Source organism: Schistocerca piceifrons, chromosome 2 (assembly GCF_021461385.2).
Source record: "Schistocerca piceifrons isolate TAMUIC-IGC-003096 chromosome 2, iqSchPice1.1, whole genome shotgun sequence".
Lineage (NCBI taxonomy): Eukaryota > Metazoa > Arthropoda > Insecta > Orthoptera > Acrididae > Schistocerca > Schistocerca piceifrons.
The window spans coordinates 498,342,405-498,356,121 of record NC_060139.1 but is presented as its reverse complement, the minus strand read 5'-3'; positions in this window follow the sequence as shown (position 1 = coordinate 498,356,121).

Sequence of the window (13,717 nt, the reverse complement as noted above, 5' to 3'; positions counted from 1 at the left end):
TAATTTTGATAAAAGTGACAGTAACAGAATTCTTGTAAATAAAATAATAAAACGGTCGCCAGCCTGATTAGGCATAATAATGTGGAAACATTGCTTCGAATGAATCTATCTTTACTTGTAGAATAGAACCTTTCATTATTTCATTCTCAATGAAGTGCAATGAACCTCTACAATAACCAAACGAACTACACAGTGAACAGCAGCAGTTATGAGTAGCATGTATAAGCAATCACAGAAATGAACAGAAACCTTATCCCTGTTAACCACAATCTCCACTCCTATCTTTCAATATTCATTTGGTTTTCTTTCTAATATAAGAGATTCGAATGGAGGCCCATAAACTATCACCTCTATATAAAAGTAAACTATACACACTTATCACTCATCGGCTGATGGCTACTGACTCCTTACTGTGCTCTCTCGCCTGCCACCAAGATTGAGCACCAATTACACCTTTGGCGCATGCCAACTCACTTCCGTTGTGGAGGAAAGTACTATTATGTCTTTTTCATTATACAAAGCAAATTCCTAAGTACGAACCAGTTTTTTACATTACTATTTCCTTTACATAAATAAACCTATTTTAGAAAGTCTCATTATTTAAATACAATTCTACAAAACATATTTCGTAAGACTTTTTCCTTACAGTAAATCAAGCAGTAAAGAGAAAACACTTTATAATTCACATCATTAATTACACTGAACAACTGGTCCCTATCGATCATGGTGTTACAAGTTCTACTCTCGGTAGCGCAGAAAACGCTTTGTACGACAACGCAGTGACGTCTAACCGGAGAATAAACATTAGATAACTGAACCAGTGATTCTGGCAGGGTTACTGAAGTTAATTGGAGAACAAGTTCCGACAGTGTCATTAATGGTTTTAAAATTAGTGATGACGCGATCGTTTCTTAGAACGAAGAAGGAGAAGAAACGAGGACATCACACAAATTATATGGGAGAATATGACGATTCCTAATTTCTGTAAGAAGTTATCACTACTAATTTTCGACCTCATGCTCGAGAAACTGGGGAATACGAAAGAAAAGTGAAACTATTTGATGACATAAAACTTTTTGCTTGTAGTAGCCCTATTGGGCATTTGACATTGGTACTTTGTGAATTACGTTCTGTTATGTTACTTATGTAAAAGAGGTACATCAAAATGACCATTTGTACCGAAACAATCTCGCTTATTTGGCGTGTGTTGCAATTGCTGCAATACTGGGACGCCTACTTCTGTTCTCTAACAGACATTCACAAAATAGACGTAATCAATTCGCGAAATCGCACCAGTCTTGGATACTCTTTGTATTGAACGCTTTTTCAGTATTAGATGACGAAATTTTGATTTTTCATGTAGCAAAACGTCTGGCGAACATTGATGAGATAACAGATTCTTTCACAGTAAAGAAAGCACGCCATGTAAAGCTCCATCAAGATTAAACAGAAAAAAATGCTGGAATCTAAGGAGTGAAGAAATGTAGACTGTTTTGCTTGTCTTTTGACTTTACTGGTTTTATGTTTCTTATATTTAATGTCATGTCACACAAAAGAGAAACTTGTTAATTAACAGACAATAAAGAGTGCTTATTCTCCCGGTCACAAACCCCCCCGCCAGGAGAGACGAGAGCGGTAATGCGCTGCGTCCTGGACTCGGGTAGGCGCGCCGGCCCCAGATCGAATCCGCACGGCGGATTGTTTTCAGGCCGTTTTCCACATCCCGCTAGGTGAATATCGGGATGGTTCCCACGTTCCGCCTCAGTTACATGACTCACATACCTTTGAAAACGTTCGCACTATTTCATGACTTACACTAGACACAGACAGCTGGGGTACACTACTTCTGTCCCGGGGGGTTAGGGGTGTGGGAGGAAGGGCATCTGGCCACCCTCTTCAACTAACACTGCCCAATCCGTAATAACACAGCTGACCCCGCGTTGCAGCGGGACAAAAGCCCAAAGGAACAAGTTCTCCCAGTCACAAATAACCCTACCCAGTGTTAATTATGAGTTTCTTTAAGGGGGTTAGGATGTTAAAAAAGCTGACTGGAAGCAGGAGAGGCACCATATTGATAGCTTCCATTATAAAATATACACGTTTGAATTCCACAGAGCGAAATACAGTGATTTGCGTTAGAAGAATGCTGTGTGAAGAGGTGTCACAATGCACTTTGGCACACTTAAGACTGAATAACATGTCTTACATTTCCTCGAACATATATGTTTTATATACCAGATTCTTCAGAAAGATGTATGCCTCAAAATGAATGTATGTTTGGAAAAACGATTTCCTTTTAAATTTTTGACGTCCTATCAAAAACACTCGATAGAAGTGGTGGTGGTGGTGGCGGAGGGAGGGGGGGGGGGCAATATCAAGCTTTTGCCCCAGTTCGGAAATATCGTAGATCCGGAACTATATAGTCGTTGACTTATTCTCTCTTGTTGAAGCACTCAGGTGTGTAAGGCTAGTCGTAACTTGTTGGTAGGGAAGGTGTGTGCACAACCTTCCTCCTCTGAAGCAGCAGTAACAAGACGAAGAGACCGATTGTTGGGATCAAATGGCAAAACAGAGCTGTGTTTATGAGACTGTGGAAGACATAAGATGAAAATTAAATTCAAACAGCACAATTATAAATGCATTCAGACGGAAAACAAAAATTTCATCAAACGCAAACGAAATGGTTGTATTCCTGTGTATCCCACCTTCACCATACGAAAATATATATGCTGCGTCAAACGAAAACTAGGTAAAGAGCAACGTCACTGTTAGATCCTCGCAAAAAAAAATCGCTATTTCTGTATTATTTTGCTCATGACAGCTTGCGTTTATGGGCTAATGCGAGTTTTGTAGCTTAGCTTACCATTGGTTTCTGCAAACTTTTTGAAGACTGTAATAAATTTGTTTTAATCAGCAATCATCATTTGGAGATTGCACTCCATGCTCTTGTCACGTTTCCTGGCATTATTGTTAAAGACTCTGGTACAGCTCGAAAGTATGATAACAATGAATTTATAATGGTTCTCTGTTATTTTTTTGATCTGTTGCATTCTTATGTTGAACTTCTGAGAGCAAACATGGACAAGCGTTGAAGTCTGCAGCAATCTGAAATTATTACTATTATTGATAATCCAGATGATCTGCGTGACAAAGATCGTGATATGTATAATTTGTGGTATGATTAAGATGATAATGCCGAAGTTGATAGAGAAGTTGACTATGCCATAGAAATGAGTGAAATGCATCAAATTGCGGAAAAATTCAGTGGCAGAAAATGTATCGGAAGAGGTCACTAAGAATGAAGACCCTACCTTTTCACATGCGCCATTTCATCTGAGAGGTCGTCTGGCTGTCTGCACCTTTCCGTCAACAAAGAAGGGCATTTCAAACTTTTCTTTAACAAACCCCAGAAATAAATCTCAGTCCAACGGTATATTCAATTGTAAATATGTTTACCCTCGTTTTTCATGAAAACTAACGTTATTTATGTGTAAACATATTAATGAAAGAGATCAATAAGTCTTTGACAAATACAATGAAACTCACCCTGAACAACATAAAGCATGGCACAACATAAAAAACCAGGAGCTGTTGGCATTTATTTCCATACTGATGGCTGCGGGAAAGACTCGTGGTAATCCCATTAGAGTTTCCTAGCTATAGTCGAGCAACCCAAATTTTCGTAATTTATTTTTCACACGTGTTGTGCCACGTAGTAGATTTCCTGTATTATGAGTTGTTCTGAGATTTCGTGACACAAGAAGTTACAATATCAGAGTTTCATATGTAAATGACAAGCTCCATGGAGCAGGAGAGGTTTTATGTATTGTTGTGAATGCATGCATACATAATTGCAGCAGTAATGAGTACCTCTCTACTGATGAAAACTGGCAACTTTCCGTGGCAACTGTCCATTTCGAGTAAATATGATGTTCAAAAAAAGTGCCAATGTGAAGATGCTGGCCGGCCGGTGTGGCCAAGCGGTTCCAGGCGCTTCAGTCTGGGACCGCGTGACGGCTACGGTCGCAGGTTTGAATCCTGCCTCGGGCATGGATGTGTGTGATGTCCTTAGGTTAGTTACGTTTCAGTGGTTCTAAGTTCTAGGGGACAGATGACCTCAGATGTTAAGTCCCATAGTGCTCAGAGACATTTGAACCCTTTTTGAAGATGCTGGAAACTGATATGTAAGTAATCTACAAGTATATATATAGACATGAAGGATAGCCAGAGAGAAGTGAATCTTATGTTAGATATGGTTCAACCATATTTTCAGCCTGGAAGGGGAATCACTTTAGACAATTTTTTTTACATCCATACCGGTAACTGAATAACTGTTGGATCTCTAGGTTAGTTGGAATCTAATAGAGAACATAAGAAAAATACAACAAGAGTTTTTGTTTAATGCAATAAAAGAGAAAAAGTCTTAATTATTTGGATTCACAAATACGATGACTATGTTGAAGAGGAAAAAGAATCCAAAGTACCTGTCGTAACTGATGACTATAGTAAGCATAGTAAGGGAGAGTAGACATGGATGATATGATCAGAAGACAATACAGGTGTGCACGTACAACAAGACATTGTCCATATTGAATATTCGTGGAAATGGCTCCCAATGCACACATTCTGTGCTTACAAAAATATCCAGACTCAAATATGGGTTCGGCAAGAAGGAGGAGGCGTTTTCCTCCGGAACGTATCCTGAAATTATCGAACCTTCACATGGAAGCACTAACAATGCTTAACTAGGCTACATACAGAAATTGTAAGAGCCATTGAAGCTATTGAAATTCAAGTAAAGAAGGCATGTTCTACTGAAGACATCTGTAGCAAATAAGAGTCTTCCAAATAACCGACGGAAATCGGGTGTTCATTGTGTCACTGAAACTAAGACCAGGAAACTAGTTTCATCTACTTAATGTGCAAATAACCAAGGTGCTAAGACCAGAGAAGACACACAATTATATCTAAATGTTCTCAATGTTAGGAGAAGTCACCTAGAAGGACTAAATTTATTGGTTTCTTTTTACAATTTTGATTTTCTATCCTATCAGTAAAGTAACTACACTCATGGGATCCTAAATTCTGTATATTTGCACAGTGGTCCCTCAATGATTGCGTCAGATCTCCAACATACCATTAGTTTACATTAATAATTGCCATTCTGAATTATTTTGTAACTTTGTTACGTTCAGTGACAATATTTTTGCAATGTTGTCCCAGTGTAGCTGTATTACTCTCTCTCTCCCTCTCAGTATCCGGAAGATGTAAAATAGTCTTGGTAGCAGAAGGATTAAAATGTATTATAGGATGAGTAGAGAGTTTTATTGTGTTATTTTGTTTGACAGATTTCAATCTGACGATGAATTTTTTTCCCGTTTGGCAGGAGGAGCATCTTCAGCAACATCACCATGAGGGACGGGTCTACAAAGACTACAGTGGTGGAATCGTGACCCTTGGCCGCCCACACGGCGGTCTAACAGGCCGCAGCTGCAGAACCGCCGCCTCACGAGAGACCAGCACGCGCTTACGGCCGACTGGACGTGTTCCCACTTCTTCATCGGGACACCTTTTCACTAATAGTCGGACTCCTTCCCGTTTCATTGTGTCTGCTCCATCTCGATGTATCCCACCGCTGCGTCTGTAAATGACAACATGTAACATGCAGTGTGACTGTTCGCGATTGAACGTTGGTAGAGAACGCAGTTTATAAGGATAACATTTTGAACAACATTCTAGAGCTACCCACAGATTATCACAGTTCACGTACACGACAGTGCCCCGACGCTAAAGAAGGTGCAAGAACGTTTCACGTGAATTTGTCTGGCTACCACTGTGCATTCTTTTCTAACTAAACGGGCGTCATAGCTGTAGACAGCATCATAGCAAATGAAACGCTAGAGATATCTCAGTTGTCTACGTACAATTAGGTATCGTACTTGTTTGCGCGACTAGCATGGGCACCAATTAGTCACCAGTCCTTCCACAAAAGTGTTCTCTCTACCCATCACAGTGTACTAACAACTGAAACTTTATGTGTGTCATGAGCATTTATGTCACTTCAGTTCTTTTGTAAGCTTTTAGCTAGAGTTCGATCTATTATGCTAACATTATGCAGCGTTATGCACTCATTATGCAACATTTCCCCTCTACCTCGCTCTCTACTGTTTATGCAGGTGGAGGAAGTAGCAACAATGAGATTTATGTCTTCAATATTTTCCTGATTTTCGAAATTTTATTCCTGCAGATAGTCATAAATCGTACCTGATTCCCGTACTAAGCAGTTTACTGCTGTTTCCGCAGAATTTGTGGCATGCTCCTAGATTAGTTCCTTAATACTCTCTATTTATTAAATTTTCTTTCCTATGTCTGTCAGCTAATTCTGGATACATTCCTCTTGTGCGTTAAAGATGCGATGGAGTCCAACTTGTTCATCCTGAACATGTAAGGCATATTAAGGCGTGTGAAGCACTCAAGAGGATAGCTTTCATAATATCAGGAGAATACTTGCTCTCCAAATCATACAAACAATGAGTCCGGTCATTACGGCTCATTCTTAAAATACCTTTCCTGCTACCAGTCACAATTTTCTTTTCATTTGTATTTTAAATCACATGTTTCGATAAATCATACCCATTTTCAAGTACTATTCTCCTGTGATATTCCATTTATTCGTGACGTTTTTGATGTATAAGGTGCTGCAGTGTTATGTTGTCTTTACTGCAATATACAAAGCACGTGCAATTTTTAATTAATGATCGATCTTTATACCACAAGACATTGCGAGCCTTCACTCAAACAGCAGAAATCTACAGAAAGAATCTACAGCAGAAATCGAAAAGAACGTTATGAAACATAAGAAACTTGCATACACAGGGAGTGTTAAATTGGTGATACTCCTCTAGCTGTCCCAAAGCTACAATTATTTTGCCTTTGACAGAACATTTGTAAGAAGCCAAATAGCATAGCAATGGGATCATAAATAACTGTTTGCATGGTTGATTCATATACAAACCATTCGAAACAAAATCTGTTTAACAGACAGCAATCCTGCCTAAGGAAAACTGTATTTTATAGATGACATGTAGGTAACTCACTCATACAATTAAAAGAGGGTGTCAGAGTCATAGAGTACATTCCAAATTGTTTCAGTTGTCTGTAGTAGATAATTGCACTTACAGTGCAACAAAAACATGATGACATCGCCAGTTGCCTGAATTTAAATACCAGAAGACACAACAATACATTCATATTCAAAATGTATAGGAAAAATAAAATGAACACTACCACAATCCCTCCAACTTCATGCTACCAAACACTCATAAACAAGAGACTTATTGGTCAATGCTGCAGAAGGACACTGGAACATCTTTGAACGAAGAAAACAGGAAATAAAGAGGAAATAAACATAGTGAAACAAACTGCAGTTGCCAATGACTTTACTGCTTCACGGTTGACTCAGTACAAGATACAGCGAAGAAAGAGCCAGACACAGAACACATCACAGAAGATAAAGATAAAAAGAACTGTATATCTAACATCCCATGCATCGGCAATACATCACAAAATATATTGGAAATATATTGAGAAATTTCAAAGAAAGAACTGGATTTTCTACGCCTAAAAACCTGCAACGTAAACTAATACATTCTGTAAAGTTGAAAAAAATAGGCTTTTACTTTTAGTAAATGGAAACCGTATATATGCCAAAACCTCTCACTATCTATATGATCTAGAATTTCCTTAAGCCACTTTTAAACACGAACATAACTGCGCTAATTTCTCTTGATAATGTGATAGCAATTAATGCAAACTGCATCTGACTATCTCTAAAGGAATGTAAATGCTTATCAATATTTCTGAGAACAGCTTCCTCATGAAACAGTCACACACAATGGCTAATTCTTGCGCAACGAAAATAATGCCCTGTTACACTGATAAGTGTCCCTGGATACCAACAGGCACATATTGTTAAACACAATCAAATCTAAACACTACAATAATTACTAAACTAGTGCTTGCAGCAAAATGATTTCAATGCATATTATCTTTTCTTCCAAATGAGACCTCTCTCTATACCATTATATCAAATCATTCTCTATCCTCAATTGCTCATCATGGAATATACCAAATAAAAATCTCTGTGCGGCACACCTGCCAGCCATGCTGCTCGCTCTGCCATCACTCAACCCTCTCTGTCGCTTTCTGGCCGGGAACTGTTTCCGACTTATACTCTACTCATTAATACTACAACCTGCGGTAGCCATATATTACGTATCACTTTGTGTTCAGCATTTAAAGATACTCAAAGTGGTAAACATTCCGAATAAACTGTCAAATTTATCAAAAAAACTGACATTTCTCATGATATATACACCTTTCATTACCATTTTTCCTAATATGTATACCTAGTCGTGACCTACATTCACATTCAGAAATATAAAAAAACATGCAAGGAATGCTCCATGTTTACCTACAACAAACATCCCGAGATTACCACACCATGTACACATGGCACATTAAGGCCTACACACATAGAAGACATACATCAGCAATAGCCACACACATAAACAACAAAGGACACTCATTTGGAGAACTAGAAAACAGATTGTCAAAGAACTCCACCGAGTGAATAATGGTCAGGAAATGAATCTGTTGGAGACATACGCACATCATAAAAAAATTAGGATAAAATATTAAATGGACACTGGAAAGTTAATTTCTTCAGCTGCTTCGATAGTATACTTAAGTAAAAATCTTGACACATAGAAATAAGTACCCTCCTCAATATATAGGGTGTTTTGAAGTCTTTGCATGAAACGTCTAGCGGTCCTAGATCAAGTCATGGGAAAAAAAGTTTTGTTCCAGATGAAATGTGCGGTAATACACTCTCCAGCGACGCTAGTCCTACTTAAGTACTCACCGACCCTAGGACGACGAGATTTCACCGAACTAGCAGTGACTAATAACCAGTTGTGCTGCATACTACCTACCTCAGTGAACCGATAGATTTTCAACCAGAATACCTTAAGCATGACTGTTTCGAAGCGGACAAAGATATTTTAGAAGCGGGTCAGTAACTTCAATTCTGCTGAGTCTAGCTTCTTCCATTCGGAACAAATGAGTAAATTAAATACACAAGTCATGTGGATGCGGCAGAATCCTTATGTCCTGTTGTCTCTCAGAAACGTAAGTGGTACAAAAGAATGCCCATTGTCACCGGGAAGCGCCTGCGAACAATTTGTCATTTTGTCTCTGACAAAAGTTGGTCCCTTGACGTGATCTATCACCCCTAAATGTGTGATGCAAAGATTTTCAAACATGGTAAGTAAAGGAAAATAATGACCCATATGACAGTATCTTTGTATCTGTTTTGTTTATGTAAGTTTGCTACTTTCATTGTGTACTGTGAGCATAAAGTTGCGCGTTACGTTTAATATATTTAACTTTCTGCACACGTGGACCACAAGAAAGCTGTAAGTATAAGTTTTTTTTTTTCAAATTCGCCGTTAATTCCATATAAAGATCGATAATTACTTAAAAATTGCACGTATTTTTACATATTACAGTAAAGACAACACAACAACGCAGCACCTCACACGTCTAAAACGTCACCATTAACTGGCATGGAACAAGAAAAAACGCACTTGAAAATGGAAATCATTATCAGAAACTGCCGTTCAAAATATAAATCAAGAGAAAAATCTTGACTACCAGCAGTAAAAAGTTAGTTTGTAAACAAATTCATTGGTTTTACGGTCACAGGCTTTCACCAATCATTTCTAGAGAAATTTGTGTCTATTTCTGTACAGTTCCCATTTCCATACATAAGATGACGTCAGTAGAACTATCCCCGAAATCTTTTTGCTGTACTCGAGATTCAAATTAGACGCTACTGAAAGCATAATGAACCTTCCTGCCAATATTCGTTCGTGCAACAGAACACAAAAGTTACCCATTAGATATAGTACTAGTCTCCTGAAGAGAACCGTCGATATAGCGTGAACACTATAAAAAAACAACTGGTTGCTGTTCCTCCGATGCATGAAAATGGGGACCTTTATGATCTCTGGCTTCATGATCACGAACATTGATACAATATGTAAATCATTTTAGTGAATGCAACTGACTAAGTTTCAGAATGTTTTGTGAAAGACTTGTCCCTCATATTTGTTTGTATGCAATTAATTTAAGCTAACATTTTCACATGCAGTATCGTAGTTTATGAATGCAGTCTTTGCCAATACGTGAAAGTAACTCTACTATATTGTGCACATATTTCGTACATGTCTATACCGTACTTAAAAAATATGTGACCCTATGCCTACTGCAATATAGTAGGAGATGGGAATAAATTCTACTACCTTGTCGGTATATGGCAACGAAGCAGTTTAATCACAGTTTTCTATGAAGATCATGTAACACTTGTTGAAGTGCAATGAACATTCAGATGGTGTGTCTGCGAGGATTAAGACATGTACATTAAATGTTGAAATTGAGATCGCACTTCACACACTAGTTTCAAGATAATTATTGTCTGGATAAAAAAGAGGGTAAATTTGTGCTGGTTGACTGGTGAAAGTCAGTTGTCAAAATACAAGATTCATTGTGGAATGACTAAGTCAAAAATATCAGTTTGGTTCTTTTTGCTGTGTGAACAAAGAGAGGGAAGGCATTTGAACTGTTAATAAAAATTTAATATTTTTATTGGTACTGTTTTTTTACTAAAGGGAAATTTCACAAATTTTGGAATGTTTTTTCAGAGGTACAAAGGTAGAAAAGTGACTCTGGGAACCATAAAGCTGAAAGAGAAGTTGATTTGAAGACCCTATGTAAAAAAATATTATCATTCTATTGACTGAACTGATATCACCCATTAGCATGTCTAGTACACTTTCAAATATACTTTAGAACATATTATCAGTGTAGCGCTTCAAAGATACTTTGCATCTCGCTTCGAAAGTCGCTGTAAATAAAGCACGACGTAGAGTATCCAGCTTTAGAATAAATGTGACCAATTAGGACCAGTATATACCACATTCTCAGAGTAACAATCACTATTAGGTATATTGTAGCCGATTTTCCAAATAAACTGTAATATGTATACTTAGGATACTTGTCTGGTAAATGGGTAAAATAGTATGTCTCCTTTAATGTCAAAGACAATTCAGTACATTCAAAATTTGGACAACGAATTGCCACTGGAAATAAAACTAATTTTTTACGTCATAATCGAAATCTAAAGGGGAAACACGAAGCTTACTAATTTAGGGTTTCTATTGTGGTTGAGAGTTTGTATATCTTGCACTGTACTATTAATGTATCGTAATAAAGAAAACTTTCATTTTTCCAACCTGTACCTGCGATTTTTTGCCCTGCAAATTATAACATTAAGTTTGAGAAAACTGCATTGGCTGAAATACTCCTGTGACAGTAGATAATACTAACAACCTGGTCATTACTGCTTATAGGAACATAGCTTAATCTCCATATTTTTCTATACTCACCATCAAAGAAATCCTTATCAGAAGCATACAACTAACTGCTCTTTCTGAAGAAGTTCTCACATCTTTCGGATTTGTGTTACATTCCTACCGAATATATTCGATTCACTACCGAGTAGTGTCGTAGCGAAATAAACAATTTGTGAAATTATGTATAGAGTTAAAAATCTTGTTATCTTGATTTCTGAGATACCTCTCAAGCTCAATCTGTGATCCATAGATCAGCATTTTCAGAATTGTTTGACTATTATGAAGGAACAACTAGAAGCTTAAGATAGCCGAAACCAGGAGGGAACCGCCGCTGTTATTTTCCGTGAGGTCAAGCAGCTCTACTGTATGTCTTAATCAGGGTGGCATCTGCTTGGGCAAAATATTCCAGAGGTTATATACTTCCACATTCGGGTCTACAGACAGGATTACACAAGAGGATGTTGCCATCAGGAAAAGCAACTTTGGCGTCTACGGGTCGAAGTGTGAAATTTTGGATAGTGTAATTGCATAGGTACGTCACAGAACTTTAAAGGGAGATTCATAGACTTAAGTTAGATAATATACCGGGAAGACGGACACAGGATTGTAAATACAAAGTCAAATTTGGGTAATGCAAAATTACGTCAGACAACGAATAAGAAAATATATATACTAGTAAGCTGCTATTAACAGCACAGTTAATCATTTATAGTAGCTAAGATAGGCACGAAGCCAACACCGACCACAGTAGCACAAGTTGATAAGCCAACTAGCTCGGCAAATGATGAAGACAATGAAGCAATGTGTGACTTTTATTGACGACAGAGGAAATAAATATACAAATGCAGCAAATAAAGCAGGCAAAAGTGAATAAAGACTGAGATACTTTAGCGACGCGAAAATTTTATTGTGATGGGAGATTGGAATTCGATCGTAGGGAAGAGAAAAAAAGAAATAAAAGTAGGAGAACATGGACGGACGAAAGGAATGAAAGAAAAAGCTGAGTGGTGTAATCTTACATAGAGCATTGGTTTAAGGGCCATGAAGGCAGGTTATAACTGAAGAAACTGTAAAAAGATAGGATATTAAGGAGGTGGGACCTCAATAAATTAAAGCTTCATAGGAAGCAGGAGGCAACGATTAACTGAAACAGGGGAACGTAATACAATGGAAAACGAATGGGCAGCTGTGAGTGATGAAATAGAGATGCAAAGAGACAAAAAGTCAAGGCCTAGTAAAATTCCTTGGCAAATCACGAGTTATTAAATTTTGTTATGTTTTGTTTTGTTATCGACAGAGAAGACATAAAAATGCAGCAAATAAGGCAGACAAAAAAGAATAAAATCTAAAAAGTAAACTTGGCAGTAAAAGGGGAATGGCTAAGTAGAAACGTCTAGAGGAGAAATATAAGACTATAGAAGTATGGATGACTATGAGAAAAACAGATGCAGATCTTTGAAGGAAAGTTAAGGAGCTGACAGAATATCACGGGCTCAGATGGCACGCCAATACCAAACAAAGAAGGCTGAAAGTTGGAAGGAATATACAGAATGTAAATGTATTTCATGATAGTATTATAGAAGAAAGAGTAACTAGATGAAAATGAAGTGGAAAATTTTACAATACGGGAAGAATTTGACAGAGAACTAAAAGTCCTGAACCGAAACATCGCCCCTAGATTGATTGTGATCTTTGGAAGGTTCATAATGACAAAACTATTCCACCTATTGTGTACGTGAGACAGGCGCAATATCCGTAATCAAGAAATAAATCATGGGCGCAAGATACTGAGACGAATTATTTACAGAAGAATGGGAAAACATACAGCAAGCCGACCATAGAGAATCTCCGTTGCGTTTCAAAGAACTGTGACTTAACTCATAAAATAAGAAGAAGAAAGGAAAATCTACATTTACAGCATTCTTAGATAAAAAAATACTTTTGAGATACACTGATCGGAACACATCTTGCAAAGAAAACAGACTACGTTTGTAAGAGTCAAAAGGTAAGGAGAGGAAGCAGTAATTGAACAGTAAAGGCAACGGAGGAAAGATTTGGAAAGGGGTTAGAAAGTTCTGAGAAGGTTTTCTGATGACATTGTAAGTCTATCAGAGACGGCCAAGGACTTGGAAGAGCAGTTGAATGGAATCTATGGTGTCTCGAAAAGACACGAATATTAACAAAAGGAAAACAAAGATACCGGAATGCGGTCGAATTAAATTAGGAGATTCTGATAGAATTAA